Source organism: Lipotes vexillifer, unplaced genomic scaffold (genome assembly GCF_000442215.2).
Source record: "Lipotes vexillifer unplaced genomic scaffold, Lipotes_vexillifer_v1.1 scaffold563, whole genome shotgun sequence".
NCBI classification, from domain to species: domain Eukaryota; kingdom Metazoa; phylum Chordata; class Mammalia; order Artiodactyla; family Lipotidae; genus Lipotes; species Lipotes vexillifer.
The window spans coordinates 861,318-874,654 of NW_006769542.1; the positions used below are offsets into that span (position 1 = coordinate 861,318).

General features: G+C 39.5%; 1 protein-coding gene across 1 annotated transcript in view; it reads right to left on the minus strand.

Annotated features, from left to right (window-relative positions):
• The window catches only part of RNF180 (ring finger protein 180), a 279,926-nt gene extending 278,014 nt beyond the window's left edge, over positions 1-1,912 (minus strand). The window contains exon 1 of the mRNA XM_007445646.1: positions 1,808-1,912. The gene's annotated coding sequence lies outside the window, so the exon portion shown is untranslated. The remainder of the gene's footprint in view (positions 1-1,807) is intronic.
• Between the last annotated feature and the right edge of the window lie 11,425 nt (positions 1,913-13,337).

Sequence of the window (13,337 nt, forward strand, 5' to 3'; positions counted from 1 at the left end):
GGAAAGAGAACTGTGTTTATTCCATGAGTCAGTACTTAAGTCTAGTCATACTGTGCCCTAAAATGTGTGCTATGTAGTTAGCAAAATTTAACTGAACTTTTTTTAGCTTTATTCTGTTTGATAAAAAGGCATTATATGAGGTAGATGTGTCATAAAATATTACAGGGATTAAAATGATTATTAATTCATTGCATTCTTGCTTGATGTACAGGAGTTACTTATTAAAGAAGCTAGTGTCTATCCTCAGATACACTCATAAAAGCCTAGTTAAGTCTATTTTATCAAGGGGAAAAAGCTTGTTTTTTTAAAGACTCTTTTCCTTGAATTTTAGAAGAAAAAATATCTTCACTTTGAAAAACCAAATATATAAATGAAACAAATGAAGAAAAATGGAGCAATAAAAGATCTATTGGCAAAATCATTTAAGAGCAAACCCTAGGGAAATGGGTAAATTGTCGATGGCTCTGGAGAGAGAGTCCAACATAATATGCACATAACTACAAGTTAATTTTCATTGAAATTATTAAAATGATTATTCTTCTAAATGTTTAATTCTTTTGTATGAGAAAAGAAAACTTGCTGCTCAGGCATACCACCATTCCACTTATTCATTAAATAAACATTTAGGGTCTCTGCTATGATAATCACTAGGTATACTGGGGCTCCCAGTGGCCCCATTTTTATATGGGAGATTAATGGTTTGACAGATGAAAAGACAAACAAATTTAGTCCTTACTACGATTCCAGTGATTCAACAAATGGAATGATTCTGGTCTTTTAATTATCACTTTTAGGGGTACTAGTCCAGGAATATGAAAGGACTCAACTCTATTTTTTTAAAGAAAGGTTTTAGTAATTAATGAGTAAATAAAAATACGCCTATTAGAGGGGGCACTCAGCGCTACATTTTGTTTGAGATTGAGTGCCTGACCGGACTGAGGACACCTCTCAGTCAGATAAGCTCTAATCACAGCTCCCACAAGGGCTGCCTGCTTATTTTTGAAATAATCACTTTTCCTCATTGGTGCCTTAGCTGTCTGGTCTATAAAATGGGAAACTTAATAGTAACCTGTCCACACAATGCTCCTTTGAAATTGACTAATGAATTCTCTCCCAGGTGTTAAAACTATTAGATGCTACAAAAATACTGAGTACTGTCTCGAAAAGAACTCGGTGATATACACGTTAGAGCTAATGAGGGCACTAATTGTAAATCCCCGCCACCCTATGGACCCTCTCCCCACCTCCGCCCCGCTGCATTTCAGAGCTTACCCATGACCTCTGCGTGACAACAAGTCTGTATACTCCGGACCCGAGGCTGCAACAAAAGCAGCTGAAACGCCGATACCGAAATGGACCAGACAAAAGAAAGTGGGTCTGTGCGAAGGGAACGGGCCATGGGAGGGGGTGTGTGCTGACTCTCCCCACAAGCTCTGAGATGAAACAGGACACAGCGCCTCAACTCCCACCTGGAGGGCGGCCCACACCAGCCCCGCGGCGCCCCACCGCCGCCCCGCACGCCCCAGGCGCCTCCCGGCTCACGTTTCCAGACCCCGTGTAATTCCACCCTCCCTCCGGATCGCGCCCCGAAGCCGCCGCCGCCCCTCAAGCCTCAGGTGCGAAAGTTAAACCGCCTCAGCATCACCTGAGGCCGCGCCGGGAAGCGGCTGGGCCAGCCCAGCCCAGCCCTCGGCGCGTCCTCCCTGCGCGAGCGTGGGGCCCGAGCCGCCGCGGCCAGGCAGGGCTGGGCCGAGACCAGACCCTCGGGCGGCCGCACCCCGCCGGGCTCCAAGCCGCCGGCCCTCACCTGCGACCGCGTCCCGGAGCCGCCCGCTCCGCGCGTTGTCCCGGAGCGCCCGGCCGCCAGCAGCCCGGCTCTGAGGACTCGCGGCGGCGGCTCCGGCGGCGGCGGCTCCGGCGGCGGCGGCTCTGTTGGCGGCGGCTCTGTTGGCGGCGATGCAGGTTCGGCGAGACGGGAAGCGACAGGAGCCAAACCCCGCGGAAAGCGCTCGAGCTGCGCCGGCGGCCCGGAGCCCGCGGCCTTGGTCTCGGCTCACGGGCGCTCCCCGCCGCCTCCAGCTCTGCGCACCCACCTCAGCAGGTTCCGGCCCGAGCCGCGCGTGGGCGGCGCCCCGCCCCGACCCTTAACAGCCCTGCCAGCAGCGCCAGCTGCGCCAAGCCGGGCGGCACCGAGGGAAAGTTGTGCTCTCTGGTCATCCTTTTACCAGAGCAACAGAAGTTGCGGGTGCCTGCTTCTCCCGTGGCCTCACCCAGCCCCTCCTGTAGTTCAGAGCTCCGAGCCCACCTGCTGAGCCCATTACCTGCTCAGATCGGCTGGCATCCCCCGACCCATCTCCACGCCTAGACTTTTCCTAAGGCAGCACCACTATCTGAGTTTACTTTTCCCTTCTGATGTCACTGTCCTAGTTGCTTACCTTCTTATGCCTAAGGTTGCATCCAAGTGCAACTGGGATTAACTACTAAAGTGTTTTTGTTTCCACTCTTGACAAATTACAGTTGGTAGGTGAGTTAATGACCCGCGGTAAATGAAAAGCGCTTAGTCAGGGAGCTAGGGGGCTGCTTTGAGTAAATGTGGACTTGTCAGCACGTCGTGAACTCTGGATTCAGAGCAATGAAAATAGATGATCAAAAGAGTACAAATAAGGTTTGGAATATAAAAAAGCAAGTTTTATTAGTTGGCTTGAGGAAGGGGAACGAAGCTGGGTGGGGGTACCTCAAAGGACTCTACAGCTTTCTGTGCTAGATATAGACATTTCCATTTACCTGACTGGCTTATTTAGAGCCTGTTCCAAGACTAAGGTGATATGCAATGATTTCCCACCTGAAAATCCGATGAAATCAACAACAGTAACAATACCAAACAAAAACATCACGGGAAAAGAAAACTACAGACTTTATTAATATTGATACAAAAATCCACAACAAAAATCTAGCAAACCAAATCCAGCAATGTAGAAAAAGCATTTTACAACATGACCAAGAGGGATTTGTCTAAGGAATGCAAGGTTGGTTCACTAAAAAGAACTATCAATGTAATACACTCTCTTAATAAAATAAAGGACAAAAACTACAGGATCATCTCAATAGATGAAGAAAAAGCACTTGAAAAAAATCTAGCACTTTTTCATGATTAAAAACACCCAACAAACTAGGAATAGAAGAGAACATCCTCAATCTGATAAAGGACATCTATTTTAAAAACCTGAAGTTAACATCATACTTCATGGTAAAAGAATGAATATTTTCACCTAAGATCAGGGTAAGACAAAGGAGGTCCCACTCTTGCTACTTTTCTTCAACATTGTACTGCAGGTTCTAACCATGGCAATTAGGCAAGGAAAGGTCAAATATCTAATAGTAAATAAAGCAAACAGAAGAATTATTGAAGAAAACTAGGACAATAGTTCTTAGCCCTGAGTGGCAGTAGGATACAAGCTCTCAGCTCAATGGATAAAAATTATCTTTTTCAAAGTGTATTTTTATGAAATTTCAAAACACATGGTTCTAGGAGAAAGATCTTAACAGGGTCCTGGGAGGAAAAAATAGGAAAAAATAGATAGGAAAAAATAGATCATTTATGAAGATTCAGAAATCAGAATGGCATTGGACTTTTTGACAGAAACATAAGTAAAAGATAAATTCTGAAGGAAAATTATTTCCAATCTAGAAGTTAATAAAGGTTAAAAAGGGACTTTCCTGGTGGTCCAGTGGTTAACACCCTGCACTCCCAATGCACGGGGCAGTCCCTGGTCTGGGAACTAAGATACCGCATGCCACATGGTGCAGCCAAAACTAAAAACAATAGATAAAAATAAAAATAAATAAAGGTTAAAAAAAGACATTGTCAGATATGCAAAGTTTTAAATACTGTTTTCACGCATTCTTTCTCAGAAAACAATTGGAAAATATGCTCTACCACTACAAAGAGGTGAGGTAGGGGGTCTAATAGAAGAGAGAGGTGAAGGTTACACCCAAGAAAACTGTGGTAGGTGGAACGGCCACCAAAAGATGTCCACATCCTAATCCCTGGAATCTGTGAATATATTGCATTGCATAGTAAAAGAGACTTTGCTGATATAATTAGAGTTATGAACACAAATATGGAGGTTATCCTGGATTATCCAGGTAGGCCCAATCTAATCTAAAAGCCTTTGCTTTGCATGAGAGTGTGAAGAAAATAGATAGTGTCAAATGTGGCAAAGAGTCTGAGGTTGAGGAAAAATTACTGGGTTTGCTGACCCATGAGGCAACATAGAATAATAGCTCAGGTGTGGGGCTCTGGAATCATAGTGCCCGGCTTGAATCCCAACTCTACTGTTTATAATCATAAAACCTTAGGACAAGTTTCTTTCTTGCTGTGCCTCAGTTTCTTCATCTGTAAACAGAAGATTATAATAATAACACTATAGAGTTAAGAGGTTTTAATGCTTTTATCCACAAAAAGTGCTTAAAATATCTGGCACATAGTAAATAATAAATATTAGCTGTTGTTAGTAATATTGACAACCTTTAAGAAAATAGTTTCTATAGAGCAATAATTAGTTAGGACTCATTTCAGTGAAATGACAGAACTCCAACTCTAGTTGGCCCAAGGAAAGTATTCATTATTTCATAAGAATAAGTCTATTACAGTTTTATGTACCTTTGGATCTAAGTGATCAAATGATGCCATGGACAAAATATCTCCATCTTTTCCCTCTATTTTTGGCTCTGTGTTGGCTTTATTTTTAGGCAAGATCAGTCTATGTCATGACAAGATCGGCCACCAGGAACTCTAGGAGTAAATTCAACCAAGTTAGCAACCACAATGGAAAAAGAATACTTCTTTCCCAATAGTTGCAGCAAATTTCTGGAACTGAGTCTCAGTATATAGACCTGGATGGCATGCCCATCCCCATCAATTACTGTCACTAAAAGGAGATAACTAGCAGGTTGGCCAGTTCAGTATTATTTGATCACCCATAAAACTGTGTGTGTGTGTGTGTGTGTGTGTGTGTGTGTGTTGAGATGTTGGTGTTGAGGGGAATCATCCTCTTTACTCAGACCACATAGACTGAAAGTGGCAGAGGTGTAGTTCCTCAAAGGAATATTGGGTGCTGTTATCAGAACATGGAAATAGATATTTGGTCAGGCAAAAATAAAAGATGTACATTATAAGTGGTGAGTGTAGTTAATTAAACACAGAATGAAAGATTACTGAACATCAGAGAGAGCCCAGCTGAGGCTTGAATGATGGTAAAAATCTGTATATAGGTTTTGTGACCTTATTCAAAATGTTCAGCATCCCAGGAAGGAAAAAAAAAAAGACAGTACAATGATGTGATTTACATGAGGTTCAGGTTTGGGAAAGTGAACATGGCTAAAGGAGAACAGCCAAAGGAATGAAGGTGTCGTAAAAGAACTGAAGAAATGGCAATCCATGGGGCCAGGTTGGGCATAGAGGCAATAAGGCCAGAAAGGTATTGGCAAAGTAATACCTATGTAGCTGAATGTTCCTGCACTAGTAAAGTTATGAACCTAGTGCTAAAATTATTGAGAAAGGCAATGCTCCTAGAGATTTGTAGGTAATAGGGATGGAGATGGAAAGAGACCTCAGGAAAAGGTAATTGTTTAGTTTTCTTTTAATTCTTTCTCTTCAGGATGTGTAAGGCTAAGTGGACATATTCCAAGTTGAACTGAGGTCAAATCAAATCCGAAAAAGCTGAAGAAATCTAATTTTGTTATTGAAATTAACCAATGCATGCTAATTTATATTATATTACTATTGGAATGGAATGTAATTCCATTCAAACCACTCTAGTGGCAGTAAATCAGGAGTTTATTATATTAGTTATTAGTTATAAGTATCTTTAATATGGTTACATAATAATTAAAATATATATTATGTCATAATAAATATATAATGAATAAATTAATATTAGTATTAATAAAATCAAGCCAGAATTTTTTCTACCAGTTATGATAATTTTCCAATTCTTAAAACACCTAAGAGGAAAAATCTTTCAAAGAAAATCATGATATTGTGAAAATGTCAAAGATTTGAGATTCATGATTTTTCAACTACATGACCTTAGGCAAGTTATTACTTTAACTCCAAGTTTCCTCAACTATAAAAATGGTTTATCTTAAATGGTATGTCTTAATTGTTGTGATTATCAAAGGAAATTATCAAATGAGAACAATAGGTGACAGTGTCTTGTAAAGAATAAAATTATTTAAATATGTCATTTTTAAAATAAGGAACTGTTTTACAATTTAGATAGCTACTACAGTTACCATTAGGTAGAGTTCACATTAACTTCTAACCTAATTAGAAGGATACACATTTTAACACTAACTTTCATTAAAGTAGTTCCTTCCAGATTATTGAAGTAATTTCCTAATCAATTTGAGTCTGCTGCCCCTCACCTTAGAGTTGTCTTTTCTAAATTAATAATTCAAAGCACTGTTGTGTAACCAATTCACTTATCTAACATTGAAAATATTACTAGTCAAAAGGTTACATACACCTTCCATTTTCAAATGTTGTTATGGGATCTGTTCCAAATGTTAGTTGTTTGGTTTAACAATTTAAATGAAATTGGTTTATGGAAGCAATTGTTATTTATCAGGGACTAATAAAAAGAAAGAGCAGAGAATTAAAAAAACGTGATTCATATGTGCTGTCTTCCCAAAGTAATCAAGGCAAATATAATCTCTCAAATATTGTGACACTTCTCACTCTAGCTCACTCTCTGGCAGCAGCAAGGTCTCAATCTGTCAGACAGCCTATTGCTTTCCCTGCAAAAGGTCGAACCTGCAGTGTGCTTTAATATTTAAGTTTATGGCCTTGGGCATTGTGGACATGAAATTTACAAATTTACCAAAATAGCATCATTCACACTGGTACATATTATTTCATGTATATCTCTGTCCCATATCCTTTAATAATCAGAGTGGCTGTCACTTCTGTCCTTTACTGAAAGGATCACAAGTTTGCAATCCAATAGCTTCATTTGCTAACTTCAGTGTAGGTACCAAGTAAAGAAGGCCATGTCTCTAATTCTTCAAAAAAAGAAAAAAAAAAAGATTATAGTTTGAGATTTGCCTTGACAGAGTTAGAGGGCAAAGTTCTAGACACATTGAGTCCATGATAGTAGACATTTTAAATATATATTTAACAGTTTTATCCTTTGCAATATGCATAATGGAACAAATGAAAACCACTCTGGTGAAAGACCCAAAGCCTGTCTCTCTTATTAACTATGTGCTAGTTTTGGTCAAATGACATAACCTGCCTGAACCTCAGTTTCCTTATCTGTAAAATAACAGAATCATAGAACTTTAGGACTGGAAGGCACTCTAAAAAACCAAGGATGCATGGAAGTTCAGGCCTGTCTTATGTAGTCAGTCTTGAGGCAGAATTCATCTTTAACTTTGGCCTCAGTCTTTGGAGGGCCAAAAAGCCAAATACTGACTAGAGTGTCATTTCTGATAATATACTTTTTAAATTTTAAAAACCAATCATATTACTATTTTGATACGTTACTAGATCCAAGGTTTAAGGAAAAATTTCTCTGAAGTGATTGTGTGACGCAATGGGCACATGAAAGAAAGAAACAATTTTTTAAAAGTAAGGGCAAGTAAATTAAGTCTGCTTCAGAAGGTGTTTTGCTCAGTCAGGGCATGAGGCTTCAGTGTTTGGGTTTATCATTGAAATTGCATCCATCGCTAGTAACAGAATCTTGGGGTTCCGAGAGTTAACAGAGGATAAGTTAGGAAAGTTAAGAGAGGGTAACCTTGGTTGGTTATTATTAGAGAGGAAGGAAAGGTTAATAATATAACTGCAGTATCCAGTATTGGCAGAACCAGCCAAAACATATCTTGCATCTCCACCAACCTCAAGTGAAGGTGAACGCTTAGTATCGCAAACAGGCAGTGCAGTTACCATATAAGCAATCTAGTAGCTATGGTGCTAAGTGATGATTAATGATCATATTATAATGCCAGACTTTTAAAATAGCTACTATAATTTAATACCAACATTACCGTAATATTTTAAAATAAAACTTCAGCTTTATTTTGATATCCCAGAAACTCATCCTGTGACGGTAATATTTCATTTTGACCTTGACTTTTGTCAAATACAAAGCATTTTGTATAAGCATTCAGTTATTCAATCAAAACATATATTTGGCGCACTTATATGGGAAATTTAGTTCAACTTTCCATCCAATTTAGCAATCACTTCCAAAATATCCTTAGAAGATAGCCATTCAGTTATGATAGGGCTCTTCCAATGATGAGCAATTTACTTCTGAACGAGGCAATATTTTCCTTGTCTTGTCAGTAGACAGCTCTAATTAATCAAATAGTTTCATTATGTTGACCTGAACTCTTCCTGCTTAATAACATTTCATCCAGTGCCCTTAATTCTGTCCTCTTATGTAACGTATTAATAGAATAAGTCTGTTTTCATAGGGTTAACCTTCAAAGGTTAGCCCTCTACAGATTTGAAGTCAATCCTTTGTCATATCTTTTCTAGGCCAAGTGTGATCAGGCCTTTCAACCATTTATGGCACATGCAGACCACACCCTTCACTATCCTAGTGTTCTCTTCTAATATTTGATGTCCCCCTTAAGAATGCACAAAACTTAAAAATGAGAACCCAGGACTTAGTGCTTTCATTCACTCAAGATGTTTTTATTGAGCATCTATCACATGGCCTATCTCTAAGGGTAGGATACAGCAGTGAACAAAACAGATAAAAGTCCTTACCCTGTGGAGCTTATATTCTTAATGGGAAAAACAACAAATAAAATAGTAAAACACACAGTATGTTAGAAAGTAATATGTGCTGTGGAAAAACACCAAAGCAGTGAAGGGAAATACGACCTTGTGAGGGCAGAGGTGGGGTTGCAATGTAAAATAGTGATCAGGGAGTCACCAAGAAGGTGACTGTGCCCATTATCTTTTGGTCACCCCTCTAGATCTGCTCTCTTTTCTTATCCCGCCTATTCTCCATCTCAGGAGGCTGACCTGTAGAGTAGATCAGCAGTTCCCCTGCCACCTGGCTTCCCGTTTGGGTTAACCATTGGGGATCCTAGTAAGATATTGGAGGGAGCGAGGAGAGTGAGGTCAAGATATTTATTCCTTGGTCGTCACTTAGTGAGGACTCTCAGGTTGACTGTGTCCCTCTATTAGAAGTTTGGCTGCTCTCAAGGATGTTGGCTCTGCAAAATTCTCTCTCCTGTTTCCAGTAACCACTCCCTTTCTTGTCCCTTTAGGCCTAGGGATGGTGAGCTCTAGGTTACTGCACTATCCTTTGTGGTTTCTTTATATCCACATCTTTGAAAACAGTCCCTTTGTTCACGAGACTTCTTTGACATTATCCAAGTATGCTATTTCCTGTTGGAACCCTGACTGATGCAGTGATATTTGAGCAGATATATGAAAGAGATAAGGGTAAGCCATGTGGAGACATGAAGACACGAGTATTGCAGGAGCAGCAAGTACAAAGGAATATTGCTACAGACACAGTCTGGCAGTGCAGAGCACAGAGGAGCTTTCATCTCCCTTGACCATTACATTATATGTCCATTAGTGTAGTCAAAGATTGTAGTAGTTTTCTCGTGGCAGTTATACTCTGTTTATACTGAACTTGTCATAAATTCAAATCCAATTCTTCTGATTCATTAAGATTTTGGAACAGAATACAGAATTTTAACATGTATTTCCATTAACTTTTATCTTTTTGCCATTAAACAAATATTTGATAGGTACCTACTACGTGTCAAATCTTGTGCTGCATACTGGGAATTCAATGGTAAATGAAACAAGAATCATTTCTACCCTTCTGGAAGCTTCAGCCTAGTATAGGAGACAATTAAATAATCACACACAAATAAGTCTGTGCAAAGCTCTGTCAATTGTCAGTTCAGAAAGAAGCCCTTGGGACTGGTATACAGCCAGAGAGTAAGAGTGTCATGTAAAATGAGGCTAGCAAGATAAAAAGGGTTATATCATGCAGGGCTTCACCGGATATGATAAATATTTTGTTCTTTGTTGCCAGAGCAGTGAGAATCCATTGAGGAGCTCAAGCAACTGGGTGAATTGCTCAGATTTGTGTTTTGAAAATATTAATCTAGCCATAGTGTGGAGAATGAATTGGAAGGAGTTAAGAATAGATCCAAGAAGACCAAGTAGGAGGCCACTGAAAAATGTTGGGATTATGGGTAGAAACAGAATAATCTTCATATTTGAGAGATTTTGAGGGGAAGTTGGTGTCCATGATGACTGTACTATATTTCTTGTTTGCATAATTGGCTGGATGGAAGTAGCACTCAAATTATATAGACAATATTGGAAGAGAAACATGCTTTAGAGAAGAAGAGCAAGAATTTGGTTTGGAATATATAAAACCTAAGATCTCCATAAGATATCCAAGAAGAGAGGTCAACTAGGCAGATGGAAGTATGAGTCTAGAGCTCCAAAGACAAGTCTCTGTGTAACTGGCGATCCATATAGCTGATAACTATCATGTTGGTTTTGTTTAATGATACAAATCTACCAATATTTCAAAAATCTTGATTCTATTATTTAGAGTATTATTAACTATTTTTACTGCTGAGCTCTCTTAAATTTGGTAATGTGCTTTCCATGTATTCGTCCGAATTGGTGACCATCAAACTGTACAGTGCTAAATCCTAGTCAGGTGCTCGGTTTGGAAACCTGGAATTATAAATGGATCCTGCCTGTGATTTGGCACAACATGTTCTAAGCTGTGGCTGCTCTCTGAACTATTAGCATATATTTTATAGTTTTGGCCATGCTTATTATGCCTTCCTATTCTCTTTCTTCTTGGTATATGTGCCTTTCCTATTTCTGCTGTGTACCTTTGGTTTTCTTGTTTTTTAAATTTTTATTGGAGTACAGTTGCTTTACAATGTTGTGTTCATTTCTACTGTACAGCAAAGTGAATCAGCTATACGTATACATATATTCCCTTTTTTTTGGATTTCCTTCCCATTTAGGTCACCACAGAGCACTGAGTAGAGCTCCCTGTGCTATACAGTAGGTTCTCATTAGTTATCTATTTTATACATAGTATCAATGTATATATATGTCGATTGCAATCTCCCAATGCATGACACACACACTCCCCCTTACCCCCTTGGTATCCATACGTTTGTTCTCTACGTCTGTGTCTCTATTTCTGCTTTGTAAATAAGATTGTCTATACCAATTTTTTCAGATTCCAAATATATGCGTTAACATACCATATTTGTTTTTATCTTTCTGACTTACTTCACTCTGTATGACAGTCTCTAGGTCCATCCACGTCTCTACAAATGACCCTTTTTATGGCTGAGTAATATTCCATTGTATATATGTACCATATCTTTATCCATTCCTCTGCTGATGGACATGTCCTGGCTATTGTAAATAGGGCTTCAGTGAACATTGTGGTACATGTCTCTTTTTGAATTATGGTTTTCTCCATGTGTATGCCCAGTAGTGGGATTGCTGGGTCACATGGTAGCTCTATTTTTAGTTTTTTAAGGAACTCCATACTATTCTCCATAGTGGCTGTATCAATTTACATTCCCACCAACAGTGCAAGAGGGTTCCCTTTTCTCCACACACTCTCATCTGCTGTGTACTTTTAGGGGGATAGACCTAGAAGATACAATTGGGTAGCTGAAAAATTAGATAAAAATGAAGAAATAACAAATTTTTAAGGTACCAAATGCTTTAAATGTTTACTTGCAAAAGGACTAATGGGAGAATGTTGTGCACCAGTGCTATGTGTTTATTGCTCTTTGGCAAAGCTAGGAAACTCCTATTATTGATTTATAGTGTGTCTTCTCTAGCACCTAGTATGAAAGTAGCAGGAATAGCCAGCTGCTCTATCCCTGGTGTATGCAGAACATGGCTCCCTCTCCTCCGCTGCTCTATACAGTGTTCCAAATCTCAGCCCCTCATACTCAGAGGTGGGTTCTGAGGCATCTTCGGCATCTTTATATAACCTACAGGTCAGCTGTCCCTCTTCTTCTCAGTCAGCTCTTGTCTCTGTTTCCACAAGAAATTCAACCAAAGCAAGTACATTGCAATCTTTGTAGTTTTGTGGATCCCAGAAGGATCATGTTGCACCTCACATGGCATATCACTTTTAAAATCTCTCTTGGCTGTCCCTTTCTGAGTCTTTGCTCCTGGCTGCACAATCACCAGATTCCCCTTTCTGCCCTCTCCACCTCACAGGTCTCAGCTCAGCTCCCCTGATTGCTGTCCTCTTAGCCCTTCTTTGCTTAGGTATTTCAATCTCCTCTCTCTCTTTTCCTTCTTCAGAGCAACTTAGCATTTTTCTAATTTCTACCTCTAAACTTTCACACCTCACAGAGCTCACCAGCAAAGGACCCTCCAGGTACCAAGGACCGTTCTCCTAGGGCAGTGGGAGATTGTAAATTTATGATGAATTTATAATGAAATACATAATGAACATTTTTATTGTTGGATATTTACAACTTTGTCTCATTCCTTCCACATAGAAAGAAAATCAGCCTATTTTCTCAGTGTCCCAGTTCCACCCCAGTAAAGAGAATAGTAGTGGGATGGACATAAAATTGGGCTTAACATAGAAGTCATTCCCTGAAACACTGAAAGATCAGGCTGGAGGGGAAAACAAGAAAGTTGGGAAAATAAGAGGCGTGGACGGGATGAATTAGTTGGAGAGGTTGTAAGGAAGATAGACATTTTCTGCCCTTAAAATGCTTACATAATAACCTATATGTTACTTGAAAAGAATCAATGAAGGGTAATCCAGTAACTAATAAGCACTATTAATCTGCAGGTAGAGAAATAGTGTGATATATATGTGTATTAGTTTTAATTTACACTCCAGGATAACTTGCTAATGATTGAAATAATTAATAAGGAATCCATATCCCAGAGATGTTTAGCTAATATTTGAAAGACTAACCAGAGCGACTAGCTTTATCATTGATCCACACCAAGAGGTTTGATAATTAGTATATGGATGTTAGAAATGATTCTTCATTCATGTGGCCAGTTGTGTTCAAAGTATACAGATTGGCAAAAACAACTTCACGGTTACTTCTACACTTGCATGAATAGGAAATAAGAATCTAGCAATTCCAAGAGGCTATGCTGTTGAGAACAGCTTGATCCCATGCCTGAAGACTCCATTGCGTCACATGTCTAGACATTTTTGGAGGTGTCTGTCATCTGATCTTACCAGGAGGTTGGCAGAACCCTACAGAAAGAATATTGTTGCATCTGCCTTGAGTGAATCTTTCTTTCAAAGTGCTTGAAAGAA